Source organism: Papio anubis, chromosome 2 (assembly GCF_008728515.1).
Source record: "Papio anubis isolate 15944 chromosome 2, Panubis1.0, whole genome shotgun sequence".
Lineage (NCBI taxonomy): Eukaryota > Metazoa > Chordata > Mammalia > Primates > Cercopithecidae > Papio > Papio anubis.
The window spans coordinates 94,754,705-94,775,936 of NC_044977.1; the positions used below are offsets into that span (position 1 = coordinate 94,754,705).

The following is a 21,232-nucleotide window of genomic DNA, read 5'->3' on the forward strand; positions in this document are numbered from 1 at the left end:
CTGGGCAACATGGCAAAACCTCATCTCTACAAAAAACACAAACCATTAGGCAGGCATGGTGGCCTGTGTTTGTAGTCCCAGATACTCAGGGAAGCTGAGGTGGAAGGATCAGGAGGCAGAGGTTGTAGTGAGCCAAGATTGCACCACTACACTCCAGCCTGGGTGACAAAGTGAGACCTTGTATCAAAAAAGAAAAATGTTTTAAGTGTTAACTAGTTTCTCAGTCATGCCAGGTATATTTCAAGTGCTCAATAGCCACATGTAGCTAGCGGCTATCCCAATGGACAATGCAGATACAGAACCTGTCCATCGTCGCCGACAGTGCTATTGAATGGCACTACTTTAGAAAGTCTGCCTGTGAGATGTGGCTAGGAACACATGGAGTGCTGGAAAGCCACAGACACCTTCAAATTGGGGCAAATCTAGTAAGGTTTTACATATCAGATACATTTACACAGATAATACAATAAATTGTATTAATTACAGGTGTTTTGGTGAAACTTTGAAAAAAGCTAAATATACAAAATATTGCATTTTGAATGAAGCTCACAGGTGAAGTCTTCCCATCCACTGCTACAGTGGGGACTTCAATCCTCATGTGGTTAATGATTTCCTGTCACTGTTATGACAAAGATCCCTGTTATATATTTGTTCTGGGGGAAAATCACGACTACACTCTTGTGGATATTAGTTTCCACCTCTCAGTGTATTTATTGTCCCGAGGACTCAATGCTGCTCTCTCATGGCGTGGTACTCCCAGGCACATGTTCCCTTCATCACCCTCAGTTCCCATAGAGCAAAGGGATGCAGGAGGTGTGCTTGGGTTTATTGTCTAAATGGAAAAAGGCCAACAAATAGGCCATATGAAAGGTAGAGGGCATGCACAGTAAGAACGAAAGAGATGTCTGATTCATCAGCCTTGAAGGAACAGCGGTGCGAGTGAGCCGTGAAATTCCCTTCCTTCAACCAGCGTTCATTGCACATAAATGGTGCCTGAAACTATACATAACTGAGAACCGGCCAGATACTCTGGCCTCTCACTGCTCCCTCTCACTTGACAAATAAAGACACAAAAGGAACTGGTGCTAGAGGGAAGAAAATGTTCCCTTACTTGACTTTCTTGACTGAATTTGTTTCTCCCCCGTGTTTGATTGCATGCTTGGAAAGCTTGCCGCAAGGTGAGACACGCACTATTGCAAGTGTCTTGGGTGAAGAAGAGGCTGTGCTTCTCCCTTCTATTGACTCAGGCTGTTTCTTCATCAGGTAAGAGCATACAAGGTAGACACTGCTTACCCCTAGACCGTTGGAGTGAGGCTCGGAGGAGGAAGGAGGTGAGGCAGGCGGTCAGGGAAGAGGAGAAGCAGGGGTAAATGCACCAGGGTGGGAAGATTCCCTCCTCCACACGGGTCCCCGTGGTCCAGGTGAGGTGGGGAAGCTTAGGTAGGCTCTTCCGTCAAGGTCTGGGAGAGCAGCTGCTCTAGAGCACTCACATGCCCTCTCCTGGGATGCAGAGAGGATCATGAGGCTGGGGAGAAGGGAAGACGCAAAGAAGTCATGGAGAGAACTTCCGTTTTCTCAAAGGGGCCTGTGCAAATGTGACTCCCTTTGCTGCAACCTAGTTTAGGTTCATTCCTTGGAGAAAAAGCCCTATCCTCTTGTTTTCTTTGCTGTGTTTCTTTCTTTGCAACTAGAATTCAGAGCTGGGTGACACTATAAAAGGTTGCTGGTCCCCTTCTCTAAGGGCTGTTTCTCTCTTGCATTCTCACCCTGCCTAAGGTGAGTTCTGGAAGACAGGGCAGTATAAGTACACCCTGAGGGAAGAGATGGGGGTTCTCTAGAGGCTGAGTGCCCTCTGTGGTGCCCAAGGAGGCTGCGCTCTGTTCCTGCGAGCCCCAGTGGTCAGACCTGCTCAGATCTCAGGATTTCTTCAGGACTCAACCTACCCCAGAATGGCGTGGAGTGCAGCACATTCATTTGTCACTGAGTCACCTTTCTGGTTCCAAGGCTGCGTCTTTCCACTGGACTAGTGAGCAGATTGTCAGTGTTTTGCTCCTGGGCATGCTTCCAGCTGCTTATCTGAAACCCTGCTCTGTGATGGCCTAATCCGTGGCTACACCCCTCACTCTTCATGGTCTAGGGGCCTTGGACAAGTTGTTCCTGGCTGTGTTCATGCGGATGCATTGCAGCAAGCTGCCAAGGCAGGCCTTTTGGCTTTCAGCCTTAGCCTTTACTGGGCTTTGCTCTTTCAACTATCATGATGTGGGCATCTGCAAAGACACTGCCACACTGTGGAAGCGCTGACCTTTTTGACTTATACTTTGAAGAATTAATGCATGCCTCTTTGTTTTCACTTTGTCATGCCATTCAACTCACAATAAGGAAGAAATAACAGATAAATCCATTGGTGGACAGCCTTCTTCTCTTAATCACGAGACTATTTTCAGAATGTAATCTTTGAGGAAAAGGTTTGAGAGGAATTATGTCCAAGAAATTGTGAGACTGAGGTCTGTATTCTGGTGAGTTAATGGGGCTGCCTCCCAGCTTCTTACAAGACTCACATATAACTCAACATGATATATGAGCTTTTGCCTTTGAATTTATCAATCTCTTAAAGAGAATCCAGCTTTATTATTATTACTACATGATCAAATTTCTTCTGTACTTGCCTTGGGAATAATGGACAAAGAGAAATACTGTTAATTCATGAATAAAAACTTTGCAGAAAATGAGACAGTGTTTAATTTCCAAAAACTTCCCTCTCTATTCAGCAGACACCAGCTACTGATGGTCACATATACTAGGGAACTTGAAAATTAGGAAATGCTGATATCTCACATTATGAATTTTGAAATCCTAGGAAGAAAAGCCTGGAATGCTTCTGAGCATAGCAAAGTTCCATTTAAGGGCAAGGTCCCCCTTGTAGAAGTATCAAAATATTACAAATTCTAAACTGAGACTTCATTCTCAAATGTGTTTTACTTGTTCTAAAACGATCTGTCCACAAATATAAAACTATAAGTAATAAATTGTTATTTTCCCACTATAGGAATCTGTAATTGGAAAATGCATTCTATGAAAAGAAATTTTTTTTAAATGTTTAATAATAACAATAACAACAACAACAACAACAACAATAATAATAATAATAAAAGCATCCCCTTTGAGTTCTGGACCAAGTGCTATACCTGGCAACTGAAGAGCATTTCAGGAATAACTGTGGACTAGAAACTGCAATGCACAACCCTGATACCTGTAACAGAGAAAAGACCCAAGCTGACTTTGTTGCAGGGGCCAACAGGAGTGCTGAGTCTGCTCATTCCAATATATGATCAAGTCGGTTATCTCTTGTTCATTCCAATATACCAAGTGTCTAGCACAGTCTCTGGCACAGGAAAAATTAATTTTACTTCAGTCCTCTACTTTTTAGGTTCCCCAAGTTGAAAACTACTATGGATTTGTAATCTTGTTCTCCTCCTTCCTTAGCCTCCCATACATACTGGGAAAGTCATATTTCAAAAGCATATTGGGGTCTTTGGAAGAGGACAATGCTATCTTTCTACTTTTCATTGATTAACGTCTTATCTTGACTTGGAAAGCCAAAGTGTCTGGAGGCAGTTAGTAGTTGGTGGTGACAGTGTGATCAGTACAGGTAATAAGAGTCCTGGGTTCAAATTTCCAAGGAATAAAATCTGTAAGGACCCTTTTTTCTCCACTAATCCATGAGGAAAGGGACTATGTGGATACTGGCCACAGTTGAAGCCCAGCAGCACATTCTAGGAGAATATTAAACATCTTCTGACTAAATTAATGCAAAAAATTAACTTGATATAAGTCCTGGGGATCTAGAATAGAGCCATCTAATAGCACTTTCCGCAATGATGGAACTATTGTATAGCTATCTGTCCAGTGTGTGGCCACATATAGCTACCGAACACGACACTGTGGTTCGTGTGACTGAGAAACTGATCTTTTTAAAATTTTTATTTAATTGCAATTAGCTTAAATGGAAATGTAAACATCCAACATGGCCAATGGCCCCCCTAGTGGATTGTACAGGTCCAGACGAACCTACTATTCAGCAGCTAATATTTCTACCTCAGCTCTAGCCTTAGATAACTCACATTATGATGCAAGCCAGGGCGGCTGGCCTGTGGCAGACTCACTCCCCTCTGCATGGGCGTGAAGGGTGCTGGAGGTGAGCTCTTCCTTTCCCAGTAGCACTCAAGCCAGGGCAGGCTTTAGCTATACTGGTTTTCTGGAATACCTGTAGATGCTTTACATTCCTCGTGTGTCGCAGTTAGCAATCAAAACCCTTAAAGGACAGGAATGAGGAGAAAGGAGTCATTTTTGCTAAATGCTATTACCATGAATAGCCCCTGAAGGTCGGGGTGCCAGCTAGGAGGTAATTCTCAGAGAGTGAGAGAGAGAGGAGGGGGGGCCCGCACCCTGCCGCAGCAGCAGCAGGAATGAGAGGGACAGCACAGACATGGCCAAGTGCCCCGCAGGAGCTGCCAAATGATGAGATGTTGCAGGAGGGAGAGAGCAAAACCAGTCGGAGGCTCTGGGAAGACTCGGGTATGTTTAATTGAGCAAGCACGTGGGAGAAGATGTTGGTTTTGGCGGATAGTGATGGATGCAGCACTGGATGTGATATGGCTGTGTTGAAGTGAAGGTGTCTAGCAGGTCGTTAGATGTTCTCCACTGTAGCTCAGAGGGGAGGTCAAGAGTTCAGTGGTGTGGCTGCCAAGCTGTTGCAGAATGCAAGCTGTTTATAAGGGAAATACGTGTCATCCTCAACTCCTGAGGTTTTGTGCTTGCAGCACCTGAGTCATGAGACCAGTCAGAGGATTTTTTATTTTTATTTGTCTCATCTATTAATGATAAAAATCATCCCTTCTGCCCTCACACGCATTATCTCATTGAAAGATCTCATTGGAATCCTTCATTCAACATGTATTTGTCAAGCTCCTACTATTTGCTGTCACTGTTCTCATGAGGGTCGGATGTGGTGCAAACAAAGTGCAAGACAGAGCATAAATATGCAAATGCCATGCAGAGAATCAGGAACAGAAAGAGGTGATGGAAGGAGTGGCCTGGAGAGGGCCCTCATACTGATGGTCTGGGAAAAGGCCCACTACAAGTGATACCATATTGAATGATGGAAGTTCCCATCAATGTGAAGAGATTGAGAGCCATTATCAGCAGAGGGAACAGCTGGCAGGGAAGAATCTCGACATATGCAAGGACAAGAAAGACCAACATACAGGGAAATATTGAAAGGAAAGAGGGCAGCCAGATCAGTTGGAGGGGCATGAGCATGTCAGGCACTTGAGGCTGGAGGTTGGGTCAGGTAGCTCTCACCTGTATGCCAGGTGTCTGGAAAGCCACCAAGGAATTACAGGTGATAACATGATCTGATTTCCCTTTTTTTTCTTTTTTTTTTTTGTTTATCTTGCTCTGTGGCCCTGTGATCCTGGAATGCAGGGGCATGATTCCTGGCTCATCATGCACCGCCTCCCCAGGTTCAAGTGATTTCTCCTGTCTCTGTTTCCTCCTGTTAGGCTTGAATACAGGGCACCGCCAAGGCCTCAGCAATTTTAGGCTTTTAGCAGAGATGGGGTTTCAGCAGGCCAGGCTGTCTCAAACTCCTGACCTTGTGATCCACACCCACCTCAGCCTCCCCCAAAGTGCTGGGATTTACAGGCCTGAGCCACCGCACCTAGAGTGATTTCCATTTTTTTTTTTTTTTTTGAGATGAGTCTCATTTGTCAGCCTAGGCTGTGGGATGCAGTGGCATGACATCCATCTGCACAAGCCCCATTCCGGTTCAATGCATTCCCCTCTGTTCAGCCTCCCAAGTAGCTGGGACTACAGGTACCTGCTCATCAGGCTTGGCTTAATTTTTTTTGTATTTTTAGTAGAGACGGGTTTCACCATGTTAGCCAGGAGCACTCTTCCATTCCTGACTCCATATCGGCCTACTTGCCTCCCAAAGTGTCGGGATGGCAGGCAATGAGTCTCATTTCTTTTATATGAGTCTGCCTTGTCACCAGGCTGGAGTGCAGTGGCCGGATCTCGGCCTCTACCGTGCAGCTCTGCCTCCTGGCTCACGGCCTCCTCAGCCTCAGCCTCCCGAGTAGCTGGGACTACAGGCTCACCACCTCGCTAGTTTTGCATTAGTAGAGACTGCCACCCCAGAGCATGCAGATGGCCTGATCTCCTGACCTCGTGATCACCTCGGCCTCGCCTCCCAAAGTGCTGGGACACAGGGCTGAGCCACCACCGGCCCCGGATTTCCATTTTAAACAGATCACTGCTGACTCCTGTGAGCTGGGAAACAACAATAACAACAAAATAGCAGGTAAACCTTTGGTTCTGCAGGCACCAGAACCAAACGTCTAGATGAGAGCCTTGCCTTGGCTAGGCTGGCCTAGGCCACCACAGGATCCACCCTCAGGTCTGCCTGTCACTGTCCCTTCTCTGGATCTCTGCCTGTAGGGAGGCATCATGGTGGATTCAGGGTGCTTACATCCATCCCTCTTGCCACCCCTGATGGAAGGACACACACACTAAATGTCACCCAGGGAATGTTTGCAGTGATAGTCATCATTATTCAGTGAGAAGTGCTGATGGGTTTTTTTAAATACATATTTTTATCATTAATTCTAGTTAATAATGTTGGGGTTTTTAAATAGGCTTTATTTTTTAGAGCAGTTTTAGGTTCACAGCAAAATAGAGCAGAAGGTACAGAGAGTTCCTATATACCCGCTCCCGCAGCACATGTGCAGCCTTCCCACTATCAACATCCTGCATCAGAGTGGCACATTCGTTAGAATCAGTTCATCTACACCCATACATCACTATCACCCAAAGTAGTTTGCATTTGGGTTCACTCTTTGTATTGAACACTTTGTGGGTTTGGACAAATGTATGACATGTATCCACCATTAAAATATCATACAGAATAGTTTCGTTGCCCTAAGGATCCTCTGTACTCCACCTATTCGTCCCTCTCTTCCACCTTACTCCTGGCAACCACTGACCTTTTTACTGTTTCCAGTTTCTCCTTTCCGGAATGTCATATTAGTTGGAATCGGACAGTATATAGCCTTTCCAGATTGGCTTCTCTCACTTACTGATATGGACTTAAGGTTCCTCCATGTCTTTTCATGGCTTGCTAGCTCATTTCTTTTTAGTGTTGAGTAATATACTATTGTCTGGATGTGTCACAGTTTATTAATCCATTCACCTGCTGAAGGACATCTTGGTTCCTTCCAGGTTTGGGCAGTTATGAATAAAGCTGCCGTGAACATCTGTGTGCAGATCTTTGTGTGGTCGTAAGTTTCAGCTCATTTAGGTACATACTGAGAAGCACGATTGCTAGATCATATGGTAAGAATATGTTTAGTTTTGTAGGAAGCTGCCAAACTCTCTTCCAAAGTGGCTGTACCATTTTGCATTCCCACCAGCAATAAGAGTTCCTAATGCTCCATATCATTGCCAGCATTTGGTGCTATGTGTTCAGGGCCTGGGCTATTCTAATAGGTGTGTGGCTTTAATTCGAAGTTCCCTAATGACCTATGATGTCGAACGTATTTTCATATGCTTATTTCCCATCCGCATATCTTCTTCAGTGAAGTATCTCTTTAGGTCTTTTGCCCGTTTGTTAGTTGGGTTACTCATTTTCTTATTGTTGAGTTTTAAGTGTTCTTTGTATATTATGGATAAAATTCCTTTATCAGATGTGTCTTTTGCAAATACTTTCTCCCAGTCTGGGGCTTGTCTTCTCCTTCTCTTAACAGTGTCTTTCATAGAGGGGCTTTTTTTTTTCACGTGGGGGCCTTTTGTGACCCTAAAAATCAGAACTTTACATGTTTAATTTTTTAAATAAGAAATGTACATTTGAATCGGGCCCCATCCCCTAGTCGCGCTCTGCCTCACTTTGTTTATGGCGCCAATTCCTGCCCTCCCTGGCCCTATAGTATATTAACACTTGATCATTTTTTCAAAAGCTGAAAGTTCGGTGGCTAGTTTTTGAAAAGTCAGAAAATTTCCATAGCATCAAAATAGCTACATGAAAATAGCCTCAGTTTCTAAATGGCCACATCAAAACAATCACATCAAAAGGTCAGGCCCCTGCAATGGAAACCCACAGGAAAGCTTCAGGCCTCAGGCTGGTGCTGGCCATAGATAATAATAATGTTTTGTATATTCCAAAATTAGTGAAAGAATAGATTTTTAAACATTCTCACCACGAAAAAAAATAAGTGGGTGAGGTGAGGAATATATTAATTAGCTTCATTTAATCTTTTCACAATGTAGACACATCACATTGTACCCCATAAATGCAATTATTATTTGTCAGTTAAAAACTAATAAACGGGCTGGGCATGGTGGCTCACGCCTGTAATCCCAACGCTCTGGGAGGCCGAAGTGGGTGGATCATTTGAGGCCAAGAGTTTGAGACCAGCCTGGCCAACATAGTGAAACCCCGCCTCTACTAAAAATACAAAAATTAGCCAGGCATGGTGGCGGGTGTCTGTAATTCCAGTTTCTCAGGAGGCTGAGGCAGGAGAATCACTTGAACCTAGGAGGCAGAGGTTGCAGTGCACCAAGATTGAGCCACTGCACTCCAGCCTGGGCGACAAAGCTGGACTCTGTTTCAAAAAAAAAAAACTGATAAATAAAATAAATTATGCTTTTAAAAAAAGACCCCACCACAGGACTCAGATTACTCATGGAGTTTCATCTTAGAAATAACAGCCCAATTTTCAGTATTAACCATATTTGGAAAAAATTTGCCAAAGAAAAATGAAAACAATGCCTAGCAGCCCTCCCAAACAGAGTTCTGTGGGCAGGTATCCAGCAAAAGGAGGTGCTTTGTGGCTGGGCACAGTAGTTTATGCCTGTAAACCCAGCACTTTGGGGGTCCGAGGCAGGCGGATCACCTGAGGTCAGGAGTTCGAGACCAGTCTGACCAACATGGTGAAATCCCGTCTCTACTAAAAATACAAAAATTAGCCGGGTGTGGTGGTGTGTGCCTGTAGTCCCAGCTAGTCGGGAGGCTGAGGCAGGAGAATTGCTTGAACCCGGGAGGCTGAGGTTGCAGTGAGCCCAGCTTGTGCCGTTGCACTCCAGCCTGGGCAACAAGAGCGAAACTCCGTCTCAAAAAAAAAAAAAAAAAAAAAAAGGGAGGTTCTTTGTAAAAAAGGCGAAGCAGCACTCACAGGTCCTGAGAAGCCCTACTGGAAAGAGGTCTATTCAGTATCTTTTAAACTTGGAGTTTTTCAATAGTTTCACGTATTTTATTCGCTATATCTTGGGTTGCAGGAGTTGGGATCCCCTCCTACTTTTCTCTTCCTCTGATATGCATTGAGGAAGCCTTTTCTCGCCCTATATTTGAGATGACCTAAGGAAGAGACAGCTGTTGTCTCAGCTTCCATCCCTGCTGTCTTGTGTCCAGGGGGCTTTGAAGAGAGCCCGGAGGAAGGCTGGGGGAATAGTTACCCTTCCACTCCCCAGTCCTGCGACTACCCCAGCCAGGTCCAGCCTTCCTTTCCACCTCAAAGATTTAGCTCATTTATCTTTTCATTTTAAGGTTTCTACCATCTACCAAATTTCTTGAACTTTTCCCCACCCTGCATCTCCAGGAATGGGCACGGATGAACTGAGCCAGGATCACAGGCTTTGGTGTCAAGACTGTGCTTTACTAGGTCATCCTGGGCAAGACATTTTCCGTATCTATAAAATAGAACAATACTACTCCCTTCAAGGGATTGCTGTGAGAGGAAAAAGAACTAATACAGGAAAGAGTCAAGCCAGCGCCTGGCACATGGCGATGCTCAGTGGAGGTATTTTCTACTGAAGTGTGTCAGGGTATCATGATTACATCTGGGGTCTATCCAGCTCTACACTTGCTTGCAGGGTGGTCTGTGTCTCACAGCCTCAGATTTCTCTTTTGTAAAACAGGGACACTAATAACTATTTCCTAGGATTGCTCTAATCTGTGAGTTTGGCACTCACACGGTGCCAAAGCAACAACGCTCATCCTTTTGTTATGAAAAGAATTCATTTCTAAACACTACAGAGAAATCCAGTAAATGACCAACGCAGGAACATCATTCGAATCCAACCAAATGAAAGGTGTGTCTCACTAAATTACCCTGGATTCCTCCTTCTCACAACCCTCCTTCTTAAACATCCCAAAGCCTTTGAGCTGTCCTATGTCCCTGAGCGTCAAGAGCCTCAGGCTTCACTTGACTGTGATTCCCACCCTCGTCCAGGAAAGAGAAAGCAAGTGAATCGACTGAGCACCGAGTTTGTGCCAAGAGTTTTACAAACTCTATCTTATTCAAATCCCATAATAAGTTATAAGAGACTTTGCATCCTTCTTAGAAAAGCAAGTTGAGTCTTTGAGCAGCTAACCAAATGTCCTAAGATCACACAGTAGTGGTAGCTGGGATTCAACTAATTTCAAAGGCCATAATTTTTTCCTCCCCTTCCTTTTATATAAGTCACATCCTCTAAAGAGACACTTTGTTCCACAAATTTAAAAATTTACATTAGGGCATTTCTTCACCCAGAGAACCAAAAAGTAAAAGAATAAAATGCCTTCTACTCTGTGTCAAACTTAAAACAACAAATAAAATTGGTACAATATTTCACAATTTACAAAATAATTTTCACATTTGAGCTTCACAACCACCACGTAGATGAATATTGTTTTTGCTTTTGTTTCTTTCTTTTTTTTTTTGTATGTTTTGTAGAGACAGAGTCTCACTATGTTGCCTAGGCTGGTCTTGAACTCCTGGGCTTGAACTCCTCCTGTCTTGGCCTCCCAAGGTGCTAGGATTACAGGCGTGTGCCACTGCACCTGGCCAGATATTACTTTTGTGTTTATGCTTTATAGACAATGAAATTGAAACTCAGAGAGATCAAGGGATTTGTCCAAGGTCATATAGCTAATAAGTGCTAGAGTCAGGATTTGAATCCAGAACTAATTCAAAATTCTGCTTTTCTTCCATTAACTCAGTTATTAGATACTCCCCCTGATACACAGCAACACACTAAGCATTTGCAAATGGTATGTTAATTCATTTATTCATTTACTCAAAACTGATTTTGCACCTGCTACAGTCAGACACTATTCTAAATACTAAGAATACAGTAAAGAACCAGACAAAGGGCATACCCTGATAGAGCTCATAGAGCTCACTTCAAAGGGAGAGAGAGAGAAAAAGTAAACAAATAAAGAAGCTAATGTTAGACAGTGATAAGAGCTCTAAAGGAAATAAACAGGATGTATCAGTAAGCTATTGCTGCATAACAAACTGTTCCAAAATGTAGTGGCTTAAACAACAATTATTTATTTAGCTCATGATTCTCAAGTTGTACTTTAAGCTGGGCTCAGTTGAGAAGTTCTTCAGCTAACCTTAGCTGACCTCAGTTGGGCCTGCTAGCCCAGGTGTTTGTAGCCAGCTAGAAAGTTAACTAGGGGTTAGCTGTACAGGATGGTGTTAGCACTGGTCCATGTGCTTCCCATTCCCCAGATGGCTAGTCTGGGTTTGGACAGATGGTGATGATGATAAGGTTCTAGAGAGAGAAATACACAATGACTCTGAAGGTCTGGGCTCAGAACTGCCACACCATCACTTTGTTGCATACTATTGGTCAAAGCAAGTCACAAAGTCAGCCCAGATTCAAGGTGTGGGGAGACAGACACCACCTCTCAATGGGAAGAACTACAAAGTCAATTTCAAAGGGTATAGATACAGGGATACTATTAGTTGGAGACATCAATGAAATTAATGTACCTAACAGGGTGATGTGATAGAGGATGGCTGAGTGGTGGGAAGAGGAAGGAATAGAGTACTTCAGATGGGAGAAGGCCTCTCTGATGAGGTGACATTTATTCTCAGAGCTGAAGTATGAGAAGGAAGAGCCATTCAAAGCCATAGGACAGAGCATCCCCTAAGAAGAAGTTATTCTAAAAGATACACTCCCCATAGCAAAATGTCCACATCCTTCACACATACCTGTTGCATGATCATATATTAAATAAAGGACTTAGCAGCAGGTACACAGGAGAGCAACATAGTATAACATCAAAATGCTCATCCCTTCACCTCCCCACAACCTTAAATGACCACTGAAAGCATGCAGATTTTTTCAGTGGCTATCATTTTCATGAAATAGTTGTGGACCCTTAGAGAAATGTATCTCCCAAAATAGAGATGTAGGAAAGAGAGGGATGCATAGGAAGCAAAGCAAAGGGAATATTAATGAAGAATAAAGATGGAAGAGACTAATAGCAAGAAAGAAAGTGGAGATGGTGAGACAGGCAGAAACATCTTTGACATGTAGTAAACTCTTAATAAGTACTTGTAGAATTAGTGAGTGGATGAGGCCCCCATATGTGTGTGTGTATATATATATACATGTATGCATACATATGCACATGTGATGGAGGAATAAACGAGATAAAGGGAAGCAGAGGGAGCCATCACTACTGATGGTGGTAGGGAAGCAAACTGATTACAAAGATTATATCAGATCAGAGCAATGAGTAACACTTCAACAGGTGGCACATAAGCCTGTGGGGGAAGATTATAGGAGGGAGGAGATGGTATCCTAGGAGGAGTGAACAGCTCGTGGAATGCTCAGAGGCAGGAAGAGGTTTTGTTTTGTTTTGGCTTGGTTTGGTTTAGTTTGGTGTGAATTTGTGGAAAGATGGAGGTCTTCCAGACAAAAGAGGACTTCACAGATGAGCTGTTACAGTGAGCTTTATCGAGGGGAGAGGGGAAACAGGATTATTATGAGCAAGACATTGTAAGAAGAAAATAAAGACAATTAGAAACTCCAGGAAAAACAAAAGGCTGTATGAGAAACGAATTATAATAGTTCACTGCTTTACTATGCAGTGAACAATGTTACAGTCACTATACTGCAGCAGTGTTTATTAATATTAATAAAAAATACTAAATATAACTGTAATGTAAAGATGGGAATGCAAGTAAGGCTGACGTAGAAATGAAATATTCTTAAATTATTACAGGAAATAAATGAAGAATGTCTAACATTGATTACCAAAACACACAGCTAAAAGAATTATTTAAAACCTCCCAGTAAAATGCATGGCCCATAGACCAACACTAGCATCACCTAGGAGCTCGTTAGAAATGCAGAATTTCAGGCCCTGCCCTAGGCCCACTGAATCAAATCTGCCATTAACAAATCCCCAGGGTTTGTGTACTCAGTAAAGTTTGAGAAGCTTGAAAAATTGGTTTGGGGAATAGGACTAGAAGTGGGGAAAGTAGAACAAGGAACAAGTTTGTCTTAAGTCTTATTTATCTTCATTTAGCTGTGGTCGTGGTATTTATTAGTTTGATTTTACAAGTGAAGTTCCTTAATAATTTTAAAAATAAGTACCAGGGTAGAATATGCTCTTTTTCTCACTAATACTTAATCTTATCTTGGCCCTGGCCCTCAGTTTAGATTAGAATACTCTTTCTAAGACATCACAGCCCTACTTCAACCTCACTTGCCTTTAGAAGCACTTCAGGCAAACATTGCTCCTCATCTGCCATCTGAAAACTTTGTCATAAAAGCATTTCTCAATTCCTCTGATTATCTGCAATCCCCTCCCCCATCAGCCTGAGAAGAGACCACAGCCACAAACTATCTACAAAAGGTCACAGCATCTGTTGTCTCCCCAGCTAAAAGTTTCTCTGGCTAGTCATCGCTAGCCCGGTGGTTCTCAAAGTGTGTGCGCCAGACCAGCAGCATCAACATTACCTGGAAATTTGTTAGAGCTGTGAGGTGCCTCAGACCTATGAAGGAGAAACCCTACGGATGGGGCCCAGTAATCTGCACTTCAACAAGCCCTCCAGGAAGCCCTCATGCTCACCAACCCATCCCCTGTTCTATTCCTGGGCTGGTTTGTTGCAAATCTCACTGGGCTCATAAATTAGCATCTCCTCAGTGAGAGTTTCAGCTTACTAGCCACATTCACAAAGAGTGGAAACACAACCTACCCCACAGATGTTTTCTAAAACGTCTGGACCTCTCCCTTGCCAATCTTTTAAAACACTATATAAACAGAAGCTTAAACGTGTGTGCCACACACCCCGAGTTCTCTGATCGACACCACAGCCCAGCTTTGGGGTTTATACTTGTATTTGCTCCATAGCCTCCTCCGCATGCATCAGAACCAACTCCAGAGAGGATGGAGCTCCTTCTCCTTCCTTTCTGGCCCCTCTGCACCCCTCATTCTTACACCTAATTCTCTCAAGCTCCCAGACTTCAGCTTTCCCCCAAGAGATGCACTGTGGTGATAAATTCTACTGCGGTTGAGGGTGATTTGATGAGCCTAGGCCTGCCATTCCTTGCTGCCACCTGGCTGCTCCTCAGTCTCAGTCAGTACCAGTAAGCGATGAGCCCCTTAGATAACCCCAGGTGGGGGCCACAGGCTGACATCACTTCTTTACGTGGGCAACTGATAAACGCCAGCCAAATCCCAAGCTCCTGCTGTAGAAAGGATTTCTACAGGAAATAGTTGACCCTGGGAAGCAAACAAAGCCCTCTGCAGAACATGGAATCCAGATTTCAGATGTTAGTTGCAAGTTGCTTTTCTTGTTATAAAGTGCCTAGTAGAACTGCCTTTCTTTTCTTTGTCTTTCATCTTCGCCTTTGCGATCTTTGGGGGCTTCACTCCATTTGCTAAAGGTGTGTGGGTGTTAGCGTCACTCTATGGAAAAAAAAAACATGCACGTACACACACCACAGCCTTTTTTTCTCTATTTCTATGCAAGCCATTGCTTTTATGACTTTCTGAAATAAAGAAAAATGTCTAGTATGTAGCTACTTGCTTTTTGCAATTTCTCTTAGAAAAGAAGTTCTGCTCCTGCAAAAAAAAAATAAAAAGATAACCCACATTTTTCAAATGTGCAAAAGTTTTCTTCCCAGATGAGGGGAAAAACATATGAAAAGGTGCTCTAGCTAGTAGTAGGGAAATGCATGTTAAATAAAAACAATGTTTTCTCTTCAAATAGACAAATCATTATGAGTTTAATATCAAGGACTGGCGTTGGGAATCATGGCCTCTCACCCACTCCTGAGGGTGCAAAAATGGGTTCAGCCACACTGGAAAGAGATGATAGCAATACCTGCTAAGATACAAAGTTTGCATTCCTTGTAGCAAAGCAACTCCATTCTGGCATCCCTTCTGGAGAAATTCAATGCATTTCTTTAAGGAGGCATTGTAACAAAGATCATAGCTGCCTTGCTTATGTGGGTGAAGGTGAAATACCACCTACATGTTCATCAAGGAGACAGTGATCACATAAAGGATGGTACTTTCATTCTATGGAATACTATGCAGCCATTTAAAAGAATTAATGTGGATGTACATGCACTAACATGAAAAGATCCCCAGGGCATGTTTCTGAACAAACAAAGCAATTTGTATAATAGATGGTATGTTCAATATGATGGCATTTCTGATAGAAACAAAGCACTCAAACATTATCCATTTGTCTAGGAACATACACGTGTTTTTAAGTGCAGAGAGAGCCTTTGGAAGGATTAATATCCAAATAGCCATGGTGCTTAGCCCCTGGAAGAAGTCAGTGGGTGGTGGAAGGTGGTGAAGGAGACGTTTCGTTTGTCTGTAATCATTGAACGCTTTACTATGAGAGTGTTTTCAAGAATAAATTGCTTAATTGTGTAATTAACAGTAAATATTTTAGGATTCCTATAAGTATTTCTATCTGTTGAATAACATTGGAAAATCTGTCGCTTGCCTCAAATGTTAAGTAGGCTTTGTATTTGTACAAATATACAATTACTTCTCTTTAGACGTTATTATAAAATCATCCCATTTGTCAAAACACTCATTATTCATCTGATCTTTAAGAAGAAAGATAGTTTCTCTGTGTTCAACCACAAACACACACGCACACATGTGCACACACACAGAGACTCCATAACTCACCCTGGGGACAGCAATTTCCACCCTATGCCACACTGTGCTACCACCTCAGGATGTCTGAACCACATGCAAGCAAGCCTTTCTGATTAGCTGATAACTTAGTTTCCAGGCTTCTGTGCCATCTGATTGTCAACTCATAATTCTAAAGCAGCGAAAACCAAGAGACATCTGACTTGGTGGTGATGGCTGGGTCTGTGACAGCCAGGCACCTGATTTCCTGACCCCAAACCACATAGCTTTCTGCATGCCCCCATGAGCACCCTTGTAACATGATACCCTGCCCCTCCTGCCAGGTTGAGCTTGAGAGCGAGCAGTGGAGAGACAGTGGGGCGCCTGGAAGGTTGCTGGTCTGCAGAAATCATTTCAAGAAACATCTTCATTACAACTTTCTAGTTTATATCCCTCATTTAATGAGGCAGTGTCGTATGACAAAAAGACATGGAGAGTTGGAGGAAAATGCAAAAGTAGATGTCATGGGAACTCGAGTACTTTTGTTGACATAATCACTCTCTCTCCCTCCATGGGCAGACCCACTGGAGGAACCAGATTGCAATCCTGAGGGAAATAGTTTTAAACCAGAGGATTGATGATGACATCATCTTTCATCTTGGGTGTCATCTTGGATGTCCCAGATTCGGGGATGACCTCTTCTCTCTGGACCAGACATACCTGAATTTCTTTTTATTTCAATAAGATGGGGATTTTATGGCTCAAAAAAGACAGAGATGAATCATTCCCTACAAAGGCCATGCCCGGCCATCTGCAGGCATTACCCACACTGCTTCCAGGTACCTTCCACAAAGGAGGGGCACATCAGTGAAACAAGCGAGTGTAGGATTAGAGTTGGCTGCATTCCCTTAAAAGTTAGAGGTGAACCAGAGGAAGTATGCTCCTTCTTATAGCTGTGTCCCATCCCAGGCTAGGGAGGGCAGAACTTGGGGGCCCAGGATAACATCCAGCCACTACTTCATTGAAGTGTTGACCATGTTTTCTAAATGAAATATAGAAGAGCAAGCAAGCATGGCTTTAAGCAAGCATGACTGGAAGGCCATGGCATCTTCTTTTTCCTGCTTCTGGAAAGGTCTTCACGAAATGAACAACAAAAATTGATTACATTCTGCTTAATCTAGCATCCCAAGGGTTTCCCATAACAAACATACAGCGTCAGTAGGCTTGGATTCCTGTGCACCCCTCGCACAGCAGGACTGACCTTGCTAATGGCCTTTATCCATGGTCCTCCATCCCTGAGCAATGCCAGTGGTGATCTTTGTGATCTCATGCTCTGGCCGTCCCTTCCCACCCATGCACATGCACTGTCTTTAGCTCTTCAGTCAGTGTCAACAAGACCTGCTAGCCTGAGGGATGCTCTGCCTTCTCAGCAACTCTGTGTACCTCCACTGTGGCCATCATGTGTGCATTTGACAGCTGACTTGGTGGGAATGCTCTTCAAAGTGGGGATCTTATTAAAATACAGATTCTGAGTCGGTAGGTCTGGGGTGGGGCCTGAGAGTCTGCATTTCTAACAAGCTTTCAGGCAATACCCATGATGCTGGGCCAGGACCACATTTTGATGTCAAGGGAGAGTCTTATATCCACGATTGGGAGGTGTGGGGAGAAGGCCTGCCCCATGGTAGCCTTCTGAACAGAGAAGGACTGTAAGGGCTTGATGAGACAGTGTATCAGAGAAGCTTGTAACTGTAATGTGTGGGGAAAATATCAGCTGTTATTGTGATTTTCTATCATGTAGATGATATACGTGCTTTGGAATCAGAGAGAGCTGGGTTTACCCCCTCTACCACTTACTGAGAATTTGAGCAAGTCACTCAATCTTGTTAAACCTCACTTTTCTTAACTATAAAATGAGAAGCTATTATTTAAACAAAGCTATATTTGCAGATATTGACTCAATACATATTTACATATTCATTTTTCTCTCTGTTGATCTAAGTGAACAAAAGTTTTACATGTGTGTATATGAGTAACTCGCTAAACATTTCTGCTAAATGCTGAGAATCTAGAACCAGAACTTGGCTAAAAATTCACTCAAAACTGTTTAATGAAACAGCTTTGTTAAGAGTCACCTGGCTCTCTAAGGTTTGAAAAACTTCTTGGGGAACCCAGAATGATTTATGGTTTGCTACCACAACTCTACGAAGCTAGTAGTTTCAATCAAGTTTCACTTGCACAAGTTCAGTAGAAAGCTGGGGAAAATCCTCTTGAAAGAAAATTGCTGCCCTTGACTCCTTCTCATCACCAGAGCTATCCAGAGACAGAATATGGAACCCATTCCAATGGGGCTGACATTTATCTTTGGCTAATATAAGTTTTCTTTGTTGTTGTCGTTGTTGTTTTGGGACAGGGTCTTGCTCTGTCATCCAGGCTACAGTGCAGTGGTGCAATCACAGCTCACTGCAGCCTCGACCTCCCCAGCTCAAGTGATCCTCCCACATCAGCCTCCCGAGTAGCTGGGACTACAGGCATGCACCACCGTGCCCAGCTAATTTTTTGACATTTTGTAGAGATGAGGTCTCACTATGTTGCCCATGCTGGTCTTGAATTCCTGGGCTCAAGGAATCCTCTCGCTTCCTCCTCCCAAAGTGCTGGCATGAGCCACGGTGCCCAGCCTAAGATGAGTTTTCTAAAGAAGTGCTAAATACTAACAATATAAACTTCCAGCCTCGCCTTTTAATTCCAACTCAACCCAAAGATTCTTCAAGCAAGGTTGATGGATGTGTTCAGACTAGCAGGTACAAGAAAAAAAACTTGAATTGCGGGAATTTGGCAGGAGCCAAGGATAGTTCTGCCACAAGAATGGCCCAGAAGTGCCCATCATTACAAGTTTACTTTCTGCCAGAGTTGTCATAAGCAGTTTTTACACCATATTTTAAAATTTTTACATATTTACACCATGTTTTACACCATATTTTAAAATTTTAACAACACCTTGAGAGGAAGATATTATTATTACTCCCATTTTACCAAAGGGGGAACTGAGTGAAAGAGAAGGCAATTAACAAATTAATTTAAAAGATGAAAAACGGAACTGTCTTTTGGGTTTTTTTTTCTTTTTTTCTTTTTCTTTTTTGAGATTGAGTCTTGCTCTGTCACTCAGGCTGGAGTGTAGTGGCACGATCTCAGCTCACTGCAACCTCAGCCTCCCGGGTTCAAGCTATTTTCCTGCCTCAGTCTCCTAAGTAGCTGGGATTACAGGCATGCACCACCATGCCCAGTTAATTTTTGTATTTTTAGTAAAGATAGGGTTTCGCTATGTTGCCCAGGCTGGTCTCCAACTTCTGACCTCAAGTGACCCACCTGCCTCAGCCTCCCGAAGTGCTGGGATTAAAGGCGTGAGCCACTTCACCTGGTTGCAACTATCTTATTTTTAGCTGCACAACATAAAACCAAATTATTAACCTACTTAATTGGATCCATTAATTGTCATGAAATAGCCTCCATGGTGAACACAAGTCTTCTGTGGTATACACAAAGCTGAACGTTACAGCACTACTGGTTATACTGAAAGACTCTAAACAACCCAAGTCTAAAACCAATTACTGTGGATCCAGGCAGTGGAAGGGTATGAAGCCATGGGTATGTTTTCAAAGAACTTTTAGTGACATGAAAAAGCCCTCGTTATATACTATGAAATGAAGAGGGTAGGCTATTTTACACATTCATTTATTTATCCAAACTTAGTTATCCCACATTTGCTTTTCCAGCATAGTTCTGTGAATATACCTGGTGAATCAGGCAGGCTTGCCCTTGTAGAGCTGACAGTATGGTGGACGTGAAACTTTCCTGGAAGAAAAAGCCCCAAAATGTTAACGGTTTTCTTTTCAAAAGAGTAGAGGTTTTTAAATTTTTCGTCTTCATTTTTATGTTGTTTCAAAATGTTCTATATTAAGCATGTATTACTTTTTTATAGATTCATTGAGTTATGATTAGTACACAATAAACTATACATGTTTGAAGTATGCAATTGGATAAATCTTGCTGTAGTACACACCAGATAAATCATCACCTCAATGAAGGTGGTGAACATATCCATCACCCCAAAAGGGTCCTCAGACCCATTTGTTATTCCTTCCTCCTACCACGCCACCACCCCTCACCACATTCAACCACTGATCTGCTTTCTGTCACTACAGTTTGCTTTGCATTTCTAGAATTTTATATAAATTGTAATACATAGCAAATGCTCTTTCGTCTGGCTTCTTTCAGCATCATTTTGAGATGCATTCATGTTGTCGTGTGTACCAATAGTTGTTTCCTATTATTGTGGAATAGTATTCAATTACATGGCCTATACCAGTTCGTTATCCATTCATTGACTTGTAGACATTTTGGTTGCCGCTGATTTGGGGTTATTACAGACAATGCTGTTATAAACGCTCAAGTATCTGCAGGAACATATATTTCTTTCTCTCTTGGGTAAACACCTAGGAGTGAAATGGCTGGGTCATATGATAACTCTGTTTAACTTTTTGAGGAACTGCCAAACTGTTTTCAAATGACTGTATCGTTTTTATGTTCCTACCAGAAGTGTATGAGTTCATTGTTCCCTCTCTTTTAAAATTACATAAGAAATAAATGAATACCTCCTGTTGTAAAAGGAAAATCCAAAAGCTTCAGAAATATAGAGTAAGAAAAGTGAATGTTCCCTTTTATTCCATCCCTTTCTTAGTTCCTCATACCTATTTATCATTAAAAGTTTGGTGTGTGTTCATCTTTTCTTTGCAAGAGTGTGTGCATGTATGTGCATGTGCACGTGTTTGCATGTGGAAGCATGTATGTGTGTGTAAGTGAGATTCTGTGAGCTCTGTTGCTCTAACTCTGGCTTCACTCACTGAATAATGAAGCTTGGAGGTCGTTCCTCATCGGTGCATGAAAACGTCAATCTTTTGAATTGTTGCTGAGTATCCTACTTCAATAAGCAGAGGGAAGAGGTGTTTTTCAATGTGGTTAGAATTCTAGTTACCCTTCCTGTGAAAAAGGCAGGTCTCTTCAACATTTTCTATTCATGTGACAATTAGAGAAGCTCCTTCTTCTCCTCAGGAAAGGCTGCCTGTGGGGAAGGATTGCATTTCTTTTGGTGGATCTGGGTCTTCTGGGAGCAGCACAGGCATGACCACCCCTCTGGAGAGTGAAAGAACAGTCAGTGGAAATGTAATGGATGGCCACAAGGTGTGACAGCTCTGCCATCACATTAGGTTTATGCTTGTCTCACGTTCCTCAGAGCAGAAT

At 42.9% G+C, this 21,232-nt stretch overlaps 1 protein-coding gene and 1 pseudogene across 7 annotated transcripts in view; both read left to right on the forward strand.

The window, feature by feature from the left end:
- Positions 1 to 5,001, forward strand: part of LOC103882095 — a 37,444-nt pseudogene extending 32,443 nt beyond the window's left edge.
- Positions 1 to 21,232, forward strand: part of LZTFL1 (leucine zipper transcription factor like 1) — a 95,358-nt gene that overhangs the window by 32,519 nt on the left and 41,607 nt on the right. The gene's annotated exons all lie outside the window — the stretch shown is intronic.